The 19417-nt window shown below is 35.8% G+C and overlaps 1 protein-coding gene across 3 annotated transcripts in view; it reads left to right on the top strand.

Annotated features, from left to right (window-relative positions):
* The window catches only part of LOC141518159 (lateral signaling target protein 2 homolog), a 149240-nt gene that overhangs the window by 60359 nt on the left and 69464 nt on the right, over nucleotides 1–19417 (top strand). The gene's annotated exons all lie outside the window — the stretch shown is intronic.

Genomic DNA, 19417 nt, shown 5'->3' on the forward strand with positions numbered 1-19417 from the left:
TTTAAGAAATACTAGTTGGAAGAACATAGCTTTCACAATTTCTCTAAGCCAAAAAACCTTGATAGATATAACCTTGTTGGCAAGGTATTCTCCAGTTTTCTTATAGCAAATCTTTACAAAGGTGATGGATGATACTTTACTTCATTCATTGTTTGTTATTAAAGTTCCTAATATTGTTCAGAATCTGTTTTTATACAAAGTTTACTAATTATATATAACACATTTCAATTTAATATATATTCTCTTTATTCCCTAAAACTTGTGTAATACATAAAAATTTCTTGAGACCAGATTTTCTAAAGTCCCTTTTATGATTACAAGATTTTCTTTATAGTTCTCTTAATAATCCTATAAATTCCAAACTAATATTCAGAATTACCTTAAATTATTTTCCTTTTCAAAATATAAAAGTTTGCAAATCCTTCTTATCTGTATCAGTGCTATTCTAACTTCTCAATGCTCTAACTTAAAAGAGCTTTCTATTCTCACTGATAAATGATATTCTGGGAATTGGAGATTCTTCACATTTTGAGATATCAAGGTTGTATACACTAATTATTTATACATGCTAATTAAGACCAGTCCAGAAAATAATTTTAGGGACAATTTCAATTTCTTCTAGGTTCCTTATAAGTATAATTTACCAAATCAGTAAATAAAATTCTATTAGTCTATCAGACCAGAAAAGAGACAATAGAAAATAAGAAAAAAATAATAGAACCCCTTCTCTTCTAAAAACAACATGATTCTCAGGAAAATCTTCTTTTTTTACTCCAATCATGAGTTTTGGAACAAAAGATCTAATTTTGAATGGAAAGAAAATTGACCAGTCAGAACACAGAGAACAGCAAGCCTGAGAGTCAGCTGAGAGTTTTTCTCTGCCTGTATTTTAAAGCAAACACAAACAGAGTCAGAGCATTTAGAACCAGAGAGGCCCTCCAAATCTGGGGAAAATGCATTCTGCTCTCACACTAAAGGGTCCCTTTAAACATTACACAAAAACAAAACACAGGATACCAGATAAACACACACTCCTTTGAACTCCCATTATGGTTATTGTAGGTCTAGAGGACTGTATTTTTTCTGTAAACATTCCCAATACTGGTGCGGAACCTGAATTTTCTAATATTCCTTGTGCTGCTGTTTGGTTGATTTCAATCTCTATATGATTTTGTAGGGGATTAAAAACTGAGATTTCATATCCTTCTAATATAGTAACCTGGATATGTAAGCCAGTATAGTCTGTACTTGGTGTGTTTACCACTAAACATTTATTACTATCTATTTTTGGTTCTTGTATGGGAAGAGTGACTGTGGTCCCAGCTCTAATTAAACAGAGATGAATTAAGAATGTTCCCTGTGAGAGTTAACTCCAGATGTTTCTTTCTTAATTCCTTTGTTCCTGAGCTGACCTCTTCCTCCATTTCTAGCATTCCTCATTTGTTTTCCTGGGCCATTGGGTCTCAGACCGACATTGGGTTTAAATGGCATTCACTTGCCCATTGTCCTGGCTTTTTGTACTTGGGACAGGGAGTTATCGGCCAAAGACCTCCCCCTTTATTTCTTTTTTATATGTCCAATCCTTCCACAATTAAAATACTTTATACTATTTTTTTGAAAACCTCGAGCCATGGTTTGTGCCATGATTTGTGCAGAATAGGTGGCAGAACCTATGCTGGTCAGTGAAGCATCCCACCTACTCCCTATTAAGGCTTTTTCACAGTCAGGATTACAATTAGTTTTAATTTCTACTGTACATCCCTGCTTCTTCAAAGCCTTATATAATAACCTTATATGAGTTTCTTTATCTGAAACTCCAAGTACTTGTCCCATGATAAGATTTCTCTTACCTCACCAGTCCGTATATACTGGGGATGCAGCTGGAGACCTCTTTTTCTTCTAGAGACTGATCCGCCCTGTGGTTGAAGTAATCTTCCCCCAATCCCCTAGGGGACCCCACATTGGGCGCCACTTGTACAATACACCGACTGTTTGAGTTCTCTGACCAGCCCAGGACTGTTCTCAGCTTCCAGTGAATGAGACGGGAGGCAGAGTTGGTAAAGCACTCCAAATTTTATTAGGGTCACACAGCTGCTTATATCCTAGTCTACTTCCATACTCATAGACAACTCATGCTTACCAGCTTAAGCACCGATCATATTAAATGTTACACATTGATTAGATCATTACATATTAGTTAGATTGTTACATTTTTTATGCATACTTCATTGCTCTTGCTATAATGCAGTTCTTGATCAGTGTCAGGGGTTACAAAAAAGCTGGGTCATGCTGATTTTAAGGAAAAGCAAAGGGGGTTTAGGTCATGCTGGTCTCCTGAGAAACCAAGCCAGTATGTTTGCAAAACAACAAGAAGTCAAGAGGGGCTTTAAACCATTACCTTTGTCATTTCATAACTGTGGTCCTCAAGGATTCCTAACAGGTAGAGAGTGGGCAGAAGAGATCTCCTCTCAGAACTTTCATTTAAGGCAGGTTCAGTCCAGTCGTTCTTTAATTATGCTCCCCACAGGTACCTTCCCTCCCCCCTTTTCAATTTCTTTTTATGTCTAATCTTTGCCTATTAGATTGTAAGTTCCTTGAGGTCAGGGATTTTATTTTTCCTTTCTTTGTATCTCCCAGCTTTAGCACAGGACCTAAAAGATAGCAGGTGCCCTAATAAATGTTCATTTTCTGAGAAAAATTGAGAAAATGTACCTGACCTTCCATTGTTGTAGATTTGAGCGATTATGGGTAGATAGCATTATCTATATTGTCATTCATCATGTTTTAATTTGGTTTTACTAAAATATCTTTTTTTTCCTTCTATAAAAAAACCTTTAATATGAGTGTATCTTCCTGGGTAGGGGAGAGTGATGTTTATATTCAGAATTGTATGTGATATAAAAAAAATGCATTAGTTAAACATTTTTAGAATTTTCATTCAATTAAAATGGATTTAATTGGGATATAAAATGTTGTTCAGCTGAAAGATTTTCATAATTAATCTAGTTTGTCCTCTTATTTTTAAAGATTAAGAAATAAGATTCAGAGAGACTAAATATCTTGTGCACATAGGGAATAAGGGACCAAAATTTGAAGCCACATCCTTTGATATAAAATCTAATACTCAGAATCGCAAAACTTTAGAGCAGGAACTCAATGGTAATATAGTCCAATTCATATCTGAAAGGAAGCCCCACTGTAACCGGCTGGACAAGTGATCATCTGATCCAGTTAAGACAAATCTGTTTTCCTTTCAGAGTTCTCTAATAGTTTTTCCTGACATCAAACCCAAATTTACCTCTTTGCATCTTCCACCCATTGCTCCTGATGCTTCCCTCTGGAGCTAGCTAGAACACTGCGCCATGCTACACTGTTTCAATTATTTTAATTGATTTTCTTAAGTTTAGTAAAATGTATTCATATCTCATAGATGTTATTTGAATATCCATAGAAATGACATCTCTGAAATCTTTTGACTCATCTTTTTGCCTTTGTTGTGCAGCCTTACCTAAACCTGGCCATTTTCTGCCCTGCCCTTTCCATTGCTGCTGGCCTACCACCCTAAAGTGGACACACAGTTTATTATCACTCTGCTCTTTAGGCCTATGATAAAACCAGCCAACCATTTAGCAGGAATTTCTTTGTCTTCAGATTTCATCTACAGTGGGAATATCTGACTCACTATGTCTCTCTTCTTCTAGTTTAATATGACCTTGTTGGTCATTTATAAGAATGTCACATTTAGTTTAGTGGGCGGGGGCTGAATTGTCCAGTCCTGTGATTTCAGCAGCATAGAGAATTGCTACAGGAGGGCTTGTGGACATGACACAAACACAGGTTGCCAACTCATCTATATCTTAGTTCTAGAAAGTTGTTGTTGGCACTGAGTAGTTACACATCAGAGGCAGTTCTTGAATTCCATTCATCCTGACTAAAAATCTGACTCCTCACCTACTATGCTATTCTGTCTACATACTTTTTTCTTAGCTTTTTTTTTTGCAAGGCAAATGGGGTTAAGTGGCTTGCCCAAGGCCACACAGCTAGGTAATTATTAAGTGTCTGAGGCCGGATTTGAACTCAGGTACTCCTGACTCCAGGGCTGGTGCTCTATCCACTGTACCACCTAGCTGCCCCCTGATTTCTTATCAAAAGGGAATTTTAAAAAGCTAGAAATTTGATACATTTTTCACATAGTGAAATATATATTTCATTATCTTGGGTTCTCCCTAAGTTAGGAACTGAGTAAGCCAAAATACCTTAATGCCTTAAATAACTGTGCCAGAATTGTTTTGATTTGGTAAATTTTTTATGTTGATATTATTTGACATTATGATAATATATATATGTATATATACATATATATATATATATACTGGGTTTTTATTTCATTTTATTCATTTTTAAATTATATGCAAAGATGGTTTTCAACATTTATCCTTTTGCAAGCTTTTGAGTTTAATGTTTTTCTACGACTCTTCCTTCTCTTCTCCCTCCCTATGTCAGTGAACAATCTGATAGAGGTTGTACCTGTACAGTCATGTTTAACATATTTATATATTAGTCACATTGTAAAAGAGGAATTGGAACTAAGGGTGGAAAAACTATAAGAAAGAAAGAAAAAACACTAAAGTTTTAAAAATATAGTATGCTTTGCTCTGCGTTCAGACTCTATAGTTGTTTTTTTTTTCCTGTAAGTGTATGGCATTGACCATGGCAGGTCTCTCAGGATTGCCCTTGATCAGGAGCTGCTTCCATCATAGATAAGCATCACATAGTGTTGTTGCTGCTGATGTGTACCATATTCTCTTGGTTCTTCTCATTTCACTCAGCATCAGATCATGTGATTCTTTCCAGGCTTTTCTAAAGTTCAACCAGTCATGATTTCTTACAGATCAATAGAACTCTTTTTTTATTTTTTTATTTTTTATTTACAAGGCAGTGGGGTTAAGTGGCTTGCCCAAGGCCACACAGCTGGGTAATTATTAAGTGTCTGAGGCCAGATTTGAACTCAGGTACTCCTGACTCCAGGGCCGGTGCTCTATCCACTGCACCACCTAGCTGTCCCTTTTTTGATCATTTTAACCAATATGATAGCTGTGAGGTAAAACAACCTCAGAATTGTTTTAATTTGCATTTCTCTAATCAATGATTTGGAACATTTTTTCATATGACTGTAGATAGCTTTAATTTTTTCATTTGAAAACTGCTTGTTCATTTTCTTTGACAATTTATCAACTAGAGAATGACTTGTATTCTTATAAATTTGGTTCAGTTGTCTCTATATTTTAGAAATGAGTCCTTTGCATTGGTTTTATTTGTGTAAAAACCTTTTAAATTTGATGTAGTCGATTTTATCCAATTTTCAGTTTATAATGTTCTCTATCTTTTCTTGGTCACCAACTCCTTCACTCTCCATAGATCTGACAGATAAACTATTTCTTGTTCTCCTAATTAGCTTAAGGTGTCACAATCCTGTACCCATTTTGGCCTTTTCTTGGTATAGGGCAGAAGATGTGGGTTGATGCTTAGTTTTGCCATATTGTTATATAGTTTTCCCAGCAGTTTTGTTTATGTGAGTTCTTATCCCAGAAGTTGGAGTCTTTGGGTTTTTCAAACAGTAGATTACAATAGTTATTTATTACTGTTTCTTTTGTTTAATCTATTCCACTGACCCCCCTTCTCTAATTTTTAGCATAAAACAGTTTTGATGACTGCCCCTTTATAGGATTTTAGATCTGATATGGCTATACCACCTTCTTTTGAATTTTTTCTCATTAATTAATTACCTTGATGATCTTGATCTTTTGTTTCTCCAGGTGAATTTTGTTACTGTTTTTTCTAGTTTTGTAAAATAGATTTTTGGTAGTCTGATTGGTATGATACTGAATAAGTAATTTAATGTAGTTAGAATTGTCATATTAGCTATGCATACCCACGAGCAGTTGACATTATTCCACTTGTTTAGATCTGACTTTATTTTTGTAAAAATCATTTTGTAACTGTGTTCATATAGTTTTTGGGGTTTGTATTTTATCTTGTATTTTATCCTGACTACACTTACTTTAAATGAAATTTCTCTTTCAATTTCTAACTGCTGGACTTTGTAATCTATAGAAATACTGATGATTTAAGTGGCTTTATTTTATATCCTGTAACTTTGCTAAAGTTCTTAATTATTTTAAAGTAATTTTTAGTTGAAACTAGTAAGCCTTGCTTAATTCTGTGACTCCTTGGTATTAAATCTTTTGGCTTCTTGTAGTAATTTCTCCTTTATTTGATAATTCTGACATTTAGCTGCAATATTCTTTGGAGTTTTTAATTTTGGAATCTCTTTCTGAGGGTGATTGGTGGATTCTTTCAAGTAGTATTTTATCTTCTTGTTCTAGACAATATCTAAAAAGATATTATTGTCTGACCTGTTTTTCTGATTATGATTTTCATGTAGACCAATAATTTGTAAATTGTCTCTCCTGGATCTATTTTCCAGGTTGGACATTTTTCATAAGAAGTACCTTGCATTTTCTTCTATTTTTTCAGACTTTTGATTTTGTTAGATGGACTCTTGATATTTCATGGAATCATTAGTTTCCATTTGTCCAGTTCTAAATTTTAGGGTTTTATTTCCTTCTATTACCTTTTGTTTCCTTTTCCATTTGGTTAATTTTTGTTTTAAATGAGTTGTATTCCTTTTTCAGTTGGTCAGTTTTCATTTTAAAGGAGCTATTTTCTTTTTCCAGTTGGTCAGTTTTACTTTTAGAGGTATTGTTTTCTTCAGTCACTTTCAAAATTCTCCTGTATGACTCATATCTTTTCTTCTTCCTCTCTTCTTTGGTTCTTAAAATCTTTTTTGAGCTCTTTCAAGAAGTCTTTGTGGATTTAAGAGCAAACCTTTGAGGCTTCACATGTAAGCATTTGTCACTACTTTCCTCTTCTGAGATGGCATTTTTAGCAACCTGAGTGAAATATTTCCAATAAACCATTTCAGGGTTAATATTCCTAGTGAAGTCCACTCAGGGTTAAGAAATATTAAAGAAAGGACAAACTACTATTCTTAAACTATTTCTAGAAGAAAGCCCCTTGAATTCCAAACAGGTGGCTCAGTCTCCTAACTTTGGACAAGACTACTTTTACTGACTACTGGAAGGATAGTAGACTTTTCCCATGGAAAAAACCTTACATTGCAAAGAAGCTCATAAGCCCCTTGTTTGATGATAAGACTGTTTTTACTGATTAGGAGGATAGTGGAAGACCTTGCACACACTCAGTCATTATTTCATTTAGATAGACATAGAAGGCCATTAAAAATCTTTTTGATATTCTCACCATCTGGATGGTGAGATAATATTTTATGAAAACCTTTCATTCTTTTCTGTCTTGCTGGGATAGATTTTCTTTTTTGTTAAGTATACAGTTTTACATCCACTGAAAAGGAGTGATATTCATATATATACAAACATGAACAGAAGAAATCACCTATACAAGCATAGCAACAAAACATAGAATTGTAAATGATTATGTCCCTAACTTACATTTCTTATAGAACACTAAACCACCCCAAATGATTTTGACTTTAACATAGCAATATCTACTTACTAGTTTTTCTGATTCTCTTGGGCTCTTACTTTGTGTATCACATCAATTTATTGTTATTATTGTCCCTTACTGCATAAAATGCAAACTCCTAGAGGGTAAGGGTTATTTATTTGGGGGTTTTGTGTTTCCAGTGCCTGGCAAATAGTAGGTACTTAATAAATGACCCTTGTTGTCAACATTATTATCTTGACTTATTAGTTTTCACTTTTTCTTTAAATATTTGCTGATCTCAGCAAATCAGCCAGGATTAATTTAACTCATTTGTACACATGGGATAGATTTTCATGAGTAGAATGTAACTCTGAAGAACTAACCAATGAGTCGATAGAGAAGGTAGGGAGGGAGGAAGAATCTTGTTAGGCTATGTAATCTTGCTTGACTGTCAATTCAGAGCAAGTCCTTCATCTTTACTACCTTTGTCAGACTTGGAGTGTGACCTTTTCTCCAGAAAAGCCAAAATAAACTTTTTTTTCTTTTTGCTCAGAGAAGTCTCTCAATATTTTGAGTGAAGTTTTATCCCATACAATTCCTTTCAGAATAGTAACTTTCTTTGGTTAATGCTCTTTTTATTTTTTGCTCGTTTTGATAGTTGAACTCTGCTACTGAGGCTCAGGTTGGGGACCCTCACTACTGTTATACTGTCCAGCTGGCCTGTACCTGAGCTATGCTGTGTCCAAGAGCCTCTTGCTGCCTTCCCAGCTCTACCACCTGTACTGCGCTATGCTCCCCTTTTCCCTGCATGAGAGACTTTTCTGAAGTTCCTCCAAGTATCCTGAGCTGAAAATTGTTTCACTGATTTTCTGTGGGTTCTGTTGCTTTGGGGTCTGTTTAGTGGCTCCATCTAAAGTTATTTTGGGAAAATCTCTGGGAGCTTCCTACCCTGATGTCACAATCTTGGCTCCACCCAAGAAATTCTTCCATATATATATAATTTTGATGATGATGATGATGTTCGGACCATATCATCATATATATGTTGAGATATACATATACATTATCATCATATATATGAGCATGTCTTCATATACGTGTTGAGATGACTTGCACAATTATGTTTATTATAGTGAGGAGAGTGTTATCTTAATCAGAACCATTTCACTCGAAAGCCTAATTTGATGGGCAGCAGGACTTTGGTGTTGGTCCAGATGCTGGGGGTGTTCTTGGCTCTTGAGTGATTTTTTTTTCCCCCATATCAGTGAGGCACCTCAGTACCCCAGCAATGCTGGACAAAGTGCTAGCTGGCTACAAAATAGCACTTCACATCATATGAAGCACCATGACATTTTAGCATGATGGGCTATGACAGCAGTTAATCCAGATCTAGATGGACTTTCTACTTTGATCTTTAGGTCTTAGGTCTGTCTTGCTCTGCTCTGCTCTGCAACTACACTCTCCTGAGCTTGATCTTACCAGACACTGCCAGAAATGGACACTTTTCAAGACACAAGCCATTCTTCCGGAGTGAACCCATCAGGGTGGCCCTGCCCTTCCTAAATAAAAAAGAAGTCTCCCTGGGGCTCCCACTTGCTTCTCTGGGATTGTATATGGGACTTCCTTTTGTATCCCTTTGGATCAGTCTCTCAGGACTGATTGACCTATATTCCAGTGCTGTTCACATCGAACCCTTTTCCACCTTGGTCTTCAAAGTTTTTGTTTGATTATTTGCTGGCTCCTGGCAGCTTCACCCGGACCCTTGCTCGAGGCTTTCAGGTCTACTGTGGCAGCCTTCCAAATTGTCCGAATCGACTAGCCTGAAAATGGATGGTGCTGGGGCATCAGATACACCCTGGGCTGTCACTGGTAATGGGCAGAACAACAGGAACAGACACATTTTGTTTCCCATGCTGTGTGTGGAATGAAGACACTGAGTCCTCAGGGGCTAAACTGAGACCAGTATACAATTTTATTATGAAATGAAACAACTTAACATCCTAGAAAAGTATTCTATGATACATAGAACTAAATCTGGGCACACAATGAGTGTTGTAAGACTCATCTGATCCTATGATTTTATCTACTATCTTTAGATAAAGTTAGATTTAAACTATCCAAAATTATTTCTTACTTATTCTCAGAATAGAATGTGCTTTGTGTTATTTTTCCTATGGTAGGAAGACTTTATGATGATTGATATATATTTTTGCCTAATTCTTTAGGTTATGGATACAGCCTTGATTTCATTACCATGGTACTTTACCAGCTGAGATAGTATATATAAAAAAATCTATTAATATACATAAATTATGGGAAAGGAAAGTAATATAATGGATATGCACAGGTTATTGGCCTTATGTCACAATTCACACATATTTTTTTCTTTCTGCAAGCTAAATCATTCCACACCTGTGCTGTGCTACAGATCTGTACCTTGTTCCTACCCCCTTCTGACTCTCTATATAACTATATAGAGAGTTACAGATGGGGGCGTTTTTCTTAATCTTTCTGCAGTCATATTGAAACTTCAAATTCTACTTCTATAATGTAGATCCAGTGGTATTAGTTGTTGAATTGGCTTATAGCCAAGGTACTGTGTTTAGAAGCTTCTCTCCTTCCCTATTTGCTAGAGGTCATCTCATTTTACATAGGGAGGAATCTGAGTCACAGAGCTTTTTAGTAACCTGACCAGGTCTGCTAGTAAGTAGCAGAGAATCTGACTCCAAATACAGTTGGGTTTTTTTCCCCGTGCTTTTTTGTTCATGTTCATTGTATTACAGTATTTGTAATTTATAAATGTGATAGGTTAAGTGGATATATAGGTTTTTATTATCTTATAATTGAATTAATTAAATTAACATTCAAAAAAATGAACATGTGAAGAAGGAACCCTCTGAAACCACCAAAAGCAACTGCCTGGTTAAGACTAAGGATCCTTGAAATAATAGTGACTGCCAAATCATCAGCTCTTCTTCTCACTTTGCCTTGACAACCATCATAGAAGAGAGCAACTCTTAAAGAAATGTAACCAGGCAACTACCTCTGTAGATACTGCAGCTCCCCACCTTCTAGACAACCACAGCTGTTGAAGATCTGGAAAAGAAAGTTCTGACCACCAAGACCCTTGACATTGTCAAATGACTCAGTGTGAGTAACCAAAACCATTTTATCAAGGAAAATAACATTAAAGACAGTGCATTAGCATATGCTTTGTTGTTTCACTCTTCGGACCAATGGGCTTTCCCTTCCTTCTGACTTGGGGCTGAAGTCTTCTCTTGATATATGTAGTCTTTCACTATTAGACTGTAACCTCCTTCAGAGCAAGAGCTATCTTACATTTCTTTGATTCCCCAGTGCTTTGCACGTAGCTTTTTCTTTCATTTCTTCATGTTGTCTCTCATAGGTGGATCATCTGTTTTGGAATTTGGCTTGAACTCTTTTTGGAATAAGAAAAAGTTTTGAGTATAGTTTGACTTCTCTAAATCAAAGAATTTGAATTAGAAAGAATTTTAATGGCTATTGAGTCCAGCTTTTACTTGAAAGGAAGCTTCACAACTACCCTGACAAATGTTAAGACCTCTTAAGAAGAACTTATATCTTTCAGGTTCAACTATTCATTGATTCTGTTTCTATCCCTGGGTTGAACAAAGCAATTAGAATCCTTATCCCATAGGACAGCCTTTCAAAAACTTAAAAGATACCTCTTGGAGTCATCTAGGTGTCACAGTGGATAGAGCACTGGCCTTGCAGTCAGGTCTCAGACACTTAATAATTACCTAGCTGTGTGGCAAGTCACTTAACCCCATTGCCTTGATAAAAATAAAAGATACCTCTTATATCCCTTCTAAGTCATCACTCTTTTAAAAAATTTTCTCCTGTGTCAGGTAATAGCAATTTTTAACATTGCTTTTTAAAACTTTGAGTTCCAAATACTCTCCCTTCCACCCCATTCCATACCTCCCCCCTCACTTGAGAAAACAAGCAGTTTGATATAGTTTATCAATGTGCAGTCATGCAAAACATTTCCATAATAGTCATGTTATGAAAGAAAACAGCAACCCCCCAAAAAAATCTCAAGAAAAAAAAATATATATATACTTCAATCTGTATTCCAACACCATCAGTTCTTTCTCTGGGGATAGATAGCATTCTTAATTATAAGTCCTTCATAGTTGTCTTGCTGAGAAAAGCTAAGTCATTCACAGCTGATCACCCTAAAGTATTGCTTTAACACCAATTTTTATCACTGACATGAAGAGCCAGCACAGATGCTCAAGTTGAGAAGAAAATCCCTATGGATGACAAGTCCTCCAGAAGTTCTTGTTTGCAAGTACCATTTTTCTGATTGCATGAAATCCAGTAACATGATAGAGCCTTCTGGAAGCCATCTGCATGACAGTATTTGACCTTTTTTAATGCTTCACTTGAGTCTTGTATTTGAAGATCACATTTTTTGTTCAGCTCTGATCATTTCATCAGGAAAATTTGAAAGTCTCCTATTTCATTAAATGTCTGTCTTTTTCACTTGAAAGAATCTGTTCAGTTTTTCTGGGTAGTTGATTCTTGAATTTATCCAAGCTCTTTTGCCTTCTGGAATATCATATTCCAAATCCTTCGAACCTTTAATGTAGAAGCTGCTAAGTCTTGTGTTATACTGACTATAGCTCCATGATATTTGAATTGTTTGTCTCTGGCTGTTTGTAACATTTTCTCCTTGACTTGGGAATTCTGAAATTTGGCTATAATATTCCTGGCAGTTTTCATTTTTGGGATCTCTTTCTTGAATTGATTCTTTCAATTTCTATTTTATCCTCTGCTTCTAAAATATAAGGGCACTTTCCTGGATAATTTCTTGAAAAATGATATTGAGGCTCTTTTTTTGGCCATGACTTTCAGTCCAGTCATTTTTAAATTCTCTCTGCTGGATCTGTTTTTCCATTGAAATATTTCATTTTCTTATAGGTTTTTCATTCTTTTGGTTTTATTGTTTCTTGATTTCTCACAGTCATCAGTTTTCCTTTGCTACATTCTACATTTTAAGGAATTATTTTCTTCAGTGAATTTTTGTTACTTCTTTCCCATTTGGCCCCTTTCTGCTTTATAAAGTATTCTTCTCATTTGCTGTTTGGACCTCTTTTTCAATTTGACGAAGACTTTTTTTTTAAGGCAATGGGGTTAAGTGACTTGCCCAAGGCCAGATTTGTCTGAGGCCAGATTTGAACTCAGGTCCTCCTGACTCTAGGGCTGGTGCTCTATCCACTGTGCCACCTAGCTGCCCCACCAGACTGGTTTTTAAGATATTATTTTCTTTGATATTTTTTGTATCTCCTTCACCATACTCCTGACTGATTTTCATGATTTTCCCACATCACTCTCATTTCTCTTCCTAATTTTTCCTTTACCTCCCTTACTTGATTTCCAAAATCTTTTTTGAACTCTTCCATGACCTGAGACCAATTTTAAATACTTTCCCTGGAGGCTTTGGATGTAGGAACTTTGACTTTGTTATCTCCTTCTGAGTTTGTCTTTTGATCTTCCATATCATAGTAACTGTCTATGGCCGGATTTTTTTCCTGTTATTTGCTCATTTCCTCAGTCTATGACTTGATTTTTAACTCTTTTTAAGAGTTAAAACTTGGGTTTTAAGAGTTAAGATTTGGGCTGCATAGCAGGTCATTTTTTAACCCCAGTGCAGCAGAACCTTCTCCCAAATCTTCCACATTGTCTTGGGCTGAAAAGCTGTGTTTCACTCCATCTTTTTGTGGATTCTGCTACTCAAGAATTTGTTTAATATCATTTATTTAAAGGTATTTGGAGTCTTTTGGGGAGAGTTCACAAGTCCCTGCCTTTATGCTATGCTACCATCTTGGTTCTGCTCTGTCATCATCTAATTCTTAATGTAGCCCAAGATAGTATTGTCTTCTTTAGCTGCCACAGCACATTGCTGACTCATTGAATTTTCAATCCATTAAAACTCATATCTTTTCCAAGTATGCTATTGTCTAACATGCCTCTCCCTCCTCCATTATGTTCTTGTACGGTTGGTTTTGTGAATTCATATATAAAACTTCAAATTTCAACCTTTTCAGTTCTGTGCAGTGCTACCAAAATTTCATTTTGAATCCTGTCTCTTTCATCTATACTCCATGTTTTGGAAGACCATGCTCTTTATGTCTTTATTCATATCTTTGATAAAAATGTTAAGCATAGGGCAGCATGAAATGTGGGAAATAGTATTGGATATGGAGGCAGAGAATGTAAGTTAAAATTCTGGCTCTGCTACTTAGCTACCTGTATGACTTTGAGAGTATTACATAATCCTTTTAGGCTTTATTTTAATTTATAAAATGAGGGAATTGAATTCTAAATCCTACAACTTTGCATATATTAGGGGGAAAAGAAGCAATTTATGTTTTTATTGATACATAAATAAGATGTTATTAAGAAGTATTTTTCATGTAATAAAGATTACATGTAACTATACAATGCTAATGTTCATTTCGAAGAACAGGGAATTTTATAGGACCTTAATTTTCCTATATAATTCCTGCTTAGTAAAGTCAATAAAAAGAACAATTAATCCAAATCATCTTTGCCTATTCCTTAAGGGAACTCTAACAGTAAATTTCCCTTTCTTGTTAAGATCTCCTCAGTTTCATAGGAATTGAATATTTCAGTCCTCCACTGGCTTTGCTGTTGTGCAGTAGTAGGACTTTCTTACAAGAAGAGCCACTCATCTGTATTTTTGAACATGCTTCCTTAGTACCACAAAATACACAATTTAAGACTAGTCATTACAAGATTAGATGAACACTTGTAAGTTGAAAATTACTGCACAATCTTTGAAGTTAATTTCACTCTTTCAGATCTTGAAATACTTGATTATGACTCTAGTCAGAAATCACATGTAGGAGATGTTTACCCATGTAAAATGAATTCTCTATTTGCTTAGACAGCCTATAGCCATTATATGCTTCAAGTGCCATGACAATGCTTTAAGTAAATTTGACCTGTATTATTGAATGGAAGATACTGATTTACTAACCTTTTGTTTTTATCAGAAATAAAACTAAATAAAACAAGTTTTTTGAAACAAGATATTTTAGACACAAATTCTTTAAGCCTTTTCTGATTTTATTAGATATCATAGAGAGCTGGTAGAATCTTCCTTCTTGGACATTTAAAATAGAAGAAATAGTGTTTTTATGGTTTAGTTCTATTATTGACTCAAGGCAGTAGATGGAACTACATATCTCATTTGAGTATCAAATTTCTTTGAAGTTCTCAGTGCCCAGGTTTAATTAGTGATTTGTTTAATGATCAGGAAATGTTGAATTAGAACCCTTTGGGATTTTTTTCATCCCATCCTGTCGTTCTCTAAAACACCAGGTCCAAGCTACTTTGAGCATCTTGTCCTTTACCTTGTTTCTGAAAAGTCTCTCTGTCACCCTTTTCTTCATATTTCTTATGGTGAGGAGAACATAATTAAATCAAATATAAACTTTGCTTTTGGAAAGGACAGGACAGTCTACTGACTTATTGCTCCTCTTACAATTCCTTAAACTGACTTCCCTAAATACCACTCCTAGTTATGTGTTGTATTTCCTTGGTAGAATATCATTTTTTTTTTAGTTCAGAAGTTTTATCACTTTTTTTTTTTAGTTGTATAAAATGGGAGGAGGATTGATCAGGAAATTCCTGATCTACCTATATTTATTCCTCACTTGTTAAAATCACAGATGATAAACATCCAGGTAGTAGAGTCCCTGAATCTTAAGGTGTTCAATTACCCCTTTACAAGCTGTAAAGAATTTTTCCTCTCCCCCCTCAAGATTTGATGGAAGTAGAGGGTAATTAGTCATTGGTTGTCTTTTAGTGGCACTTTAGAAAGCAATATATAATCTCTAAGAAATCTCTCAGGGGAGAGGACAGCTCTGAGGAAAAAGACCCCAGCAGCAGAGAAGAGATCCATCCATGGAAGAGCCCAGCCTTTAAGAGCAGTTGGTCCTTGCTTTGGGGGATAGGGTACAATTTCTTCTCCCTCCCTTCCCCATTGGTCCTGATAACTTGCATCGAAAGAACTAGTGACTTGAAGGAGTAATTAGTTCTGGGGTTTATGACCTCTAGCAATCAAGAAGAGCACCAACCCTGGCCTTCAGTAGTTGAAAAGTTCAGGGTCAGAGAGCCTGCCCAGCAAAACCATTACAGTCATGGGGATCACCATGAAAAACCAGGAGAATGCAAAGGACAATAGATACTGGAGTCCTTGAGTTATGAATTGTCTTGAACCACATGTGTTTCTGAAGTGTGGGCCTTTCCTCTGGGATACGTGTAGCTTCTGCCTTTTCTTTTCACTGATCCTGTGAGTGCTCAAGGGAGAATTATACCCTAATAATGGGACACTACTTTGTTTCTATTGGTCTTATGAAGCCATCCAATAAATGCTGTTCCTTTGAGCTTGTGTTTATATTCATGGTGGGCGGGGGACAGGGGGGGAGGTACTTTATTTTGCTAATGCCAGCACGTTGCAAGCTCTTAATAAAAAATGTGTTGACTGACTATTGCATAACACTGGACATTTTTGGAACATAGGTGAATAATATAGATAAATTTAAAGAGTGAAGAAGGGTTAGGAAGCCATAAAAGAAAATGCACGGAATGAGAAGAAATAAAGGATTAACTTCATGTAATTGTAGTTTCCAAGATAAAGAGATCAGTCAGTTTTCATGCCCCTTCTTTTAAGGGAATTGAATAAACTCAGAGGGATCAAAAAAATAAAAACTATAGAAAATCATCAAGGGAAATCAAAAATTTCATTTTCATTGACCACAGAGTTATTGGGTTCCTTCTCTTTGAGAATTGTCCCTCTTAATTAAAGTAGAATGGATGAAGTAAGGACCACTGCTCTAGGGCCAAGAGTTCTGGCTATCTTCACAAGGGTTTGCTGGGATATAGTGGCCTAATAGACGAGGGGATGGTCCGATTAATGTAGTAGTTGTTTGATTCACCTGGATCATGTCAACCCTGTCTTTCTCTTAGGATGCATTAGTACTCTAGCCAAACTGGTTTGTCTCCCCCTTGGTGGCCATCCATTTTGATGGGAATTAATTCTGAGATTCAATTAACTTTCAGTTTGAAGTTATTTTTTAACCAAGGAATAATCCAGAAAGGAATTATTAGACAGTCAGATCTATGATAAAATGTACCATGCAAAAAACTTGATAGTTGGTGTATTTTTTCCCTGCTAATTAAACATATCTATAAACAGCATATAAATTCAGAGCCAATAAATTTGACAATCCTGGGTATTTTTGTTTCACAATACATTCTTTTTAGGTCAAACTTTTTTCTTTTAATTTGATATATGGCATCTTAACCCTTTGCCTCTCTCATTCAAGGTTTCCCACAACTTCAAATGTTTTTACCATACATTTTTTACTTAATTATACCTTTATATAATTTTTAAAAATTATTTCATTTATGTGAAGGATATATGTATGTGTGTGTTAATCATGTATGTTATGTTTATGTCCGCATGGACTTGTCTAAATGGTTCATTGGGATATGTGAATAGATATTACTGAAATTCCACTACTCTTTTCCAAGCCAGACTTTGATTTCTTCTGAGAGGGAAGCAAGAAATTAGAGACACAAAACTGAACCATCCTGTTCTATTCATAAAGATGATATGAGTCCAGCATTATATTTATTCTTCCCTTAAATATTATAGTTGTAGGAAAATAATTTTAGAGTTCAATCTGCCTTTCTTATCATTAGCTCTTCATACTCAACTACCTTTCTAACAAATGCTATTTTCACAAATATCATAACAAATAAATAGTCATAGTGAATAAACCTATTTATCAAGGTAATAGCAAACATATCAGAAAGGTTGTATAGATTGTACTTTACATAGACCATATAGAGTAAATGAACTTTTCTATTGAGAGTGAGATATATCAACTCAACTAAGAGAGAGTGCCAGCTACTACCCCAGAAGAAATTCCCCAAAGTGTCTAATGTGACAAGTTGGAAATCAGAGACATGTCAGGTTTCTGGTTCCTAGACATGTTGGCTTCTTCCCAGTCATTCTTTTCTCCAGGGGCCTCTCCCTGAGCTCTCCCAAGTGCTTGCCAACTCTTCTCCTGAGCTCTTGCCAACACCACCCCTCATATACATATGGAGTGTTGAATAATTATTTTTTGACAAGTGAAGATAGTCTCATGCAAATATACTGGGCTTGAACCTTGGGTTCAGTATCTTGGGTTCTAAATCTATACATGTATCTATATACAAATAACTGTAGACACGTGTCTAAATATAATAAAGATAGTTATAGATGTATCTTTTCTATTCAGTAAGATTGTAATTGCATGAGAATAGAGAATATAGCAGATAACACCACATAGGGCCTAATCTAGTACTAGTTAATGTTAAATAAAATAATGAATTCAAAATTTTACCAGTGTTTATTCTGGTTTAGAGGGATCAGAGGCAGCTACAAATCCCTAAGTCTAGGTAGATATGGTAAAGGCAGTTGAGACAGTTGCCACTCCAATGCCACAGACCTCTCCTGTTAACCTTGTAAGTTGTCTTGGGTTCAAACAAATGTCTCACCCTGACATTTTGCTGGTTCTGCCAATTTTTTTTTAGGTTCCGCCAATTTTTAATTCAGTCTGCTATGTTCTTTTAAAGTTGTTCGGCAGGGAATGTTGGGAGGGTTCAGTTCCATCTTGGCTCTGCCCCCAGTCGAGACAGTTAATGAGCAGCAGATTAGGGTCCTGGTTTGTTAGAGATAAAAAAGTTTAAGTATTGAAGTAATCAGTGCAGTGCAGGTGAGATGTCCTTTGATTTGTTCCTTGAAGAAAACAGGATTCTGAGATGTGTAGATAATTATAATAGCAAAAACTTATAAGACCCTTTATCTCCAAAGTGATTTACATGCATTTCGTGTGATTTTCATAAGCTTAGGGAATAGTGTTCTTCATTTCATGTATGAGGAAACTCAGATTAGGCAACTTAACTCTAATAACACCCAATACTAATGAAGTAAGATTTGGACTCAAGTCAGTTTCCAAACATGGGAGATGGCCCTCTAGCAGATGCAACATCAGAGGCAGAGAACTTCTTGTTTGGTTTCTCTGGAATTCAAAGTTCATAAAGTGGCATAAAATAAGGAAAAATAGTCTGTTGTAGCATGCATATACTTATTTATGTACATGTTTTCCCTCCCCCCCAAAAAATATAAACTCTTTGAGGGCATAGAAAGTTTTATTTTTGTCTTTTTAGCACTATTGTTTAGAACATGGCAGGTATTTGATAGTTGTTTAATAAAAGTTTTATTGACCTATGTTCTGCAAAGGCAGTTGCCACTGTCATAGAGGACATCATCTGTAAAAACAAACAGGGATAGGCTCTAAATGAAAATATCCTCCAGATTCTCCTGTTTATATATGTTGTGCTGACTATACCAGCTCTGAAACTCAGCCGACCCTTCTAAAAGAATGCATAATCAAGAGTTCAGTTCCACTGACCTCAAAGGAGAAAAACATGAAGAATGCCTCCTGTAAATGAGAAGCCCACCAGTGACTCAGGAGCTACAGAGGCAAAGAACAGCACTGTATCTCCCCCTCCCCCAATACACTGGGGTTACCCCTATAACCTTGAGAAGCGAGTGTTTGATGTGTAAGAGGGTAGTGTGTCCTGGTCTGGGAGCCTAGATCTGCCTGCATTAGGACAGGTTCATTAAGTGTCCCAGCCCAAAGAGTAAGGATTGGGAAGTAGGAACTGTTACAAACAGCAAAAGGCCAGATTCCAAGGCTTACTCAGAGGAGTTGAAAATTATGAATTCTTCATATGTTTAACTAAGTTCTTTTTTTTTTTTCTTATT

Source organism: Macrotis lagotis, chromosome 3 (assembly GCF_037893015.1).
Source record: "Macrotis lagotis isolate mMagLag1 chromosome 3, bilby.v1.9.chrom.fasta, whole genome shotgun sequence".
NCBI classification, from domain to species: domain Eukaryota; kingdom Metazoa; phylum Chordata; class Mammalia; order Peramelemorphia; family Peramelidae; genus Macrotis; species Macrotis lagotis.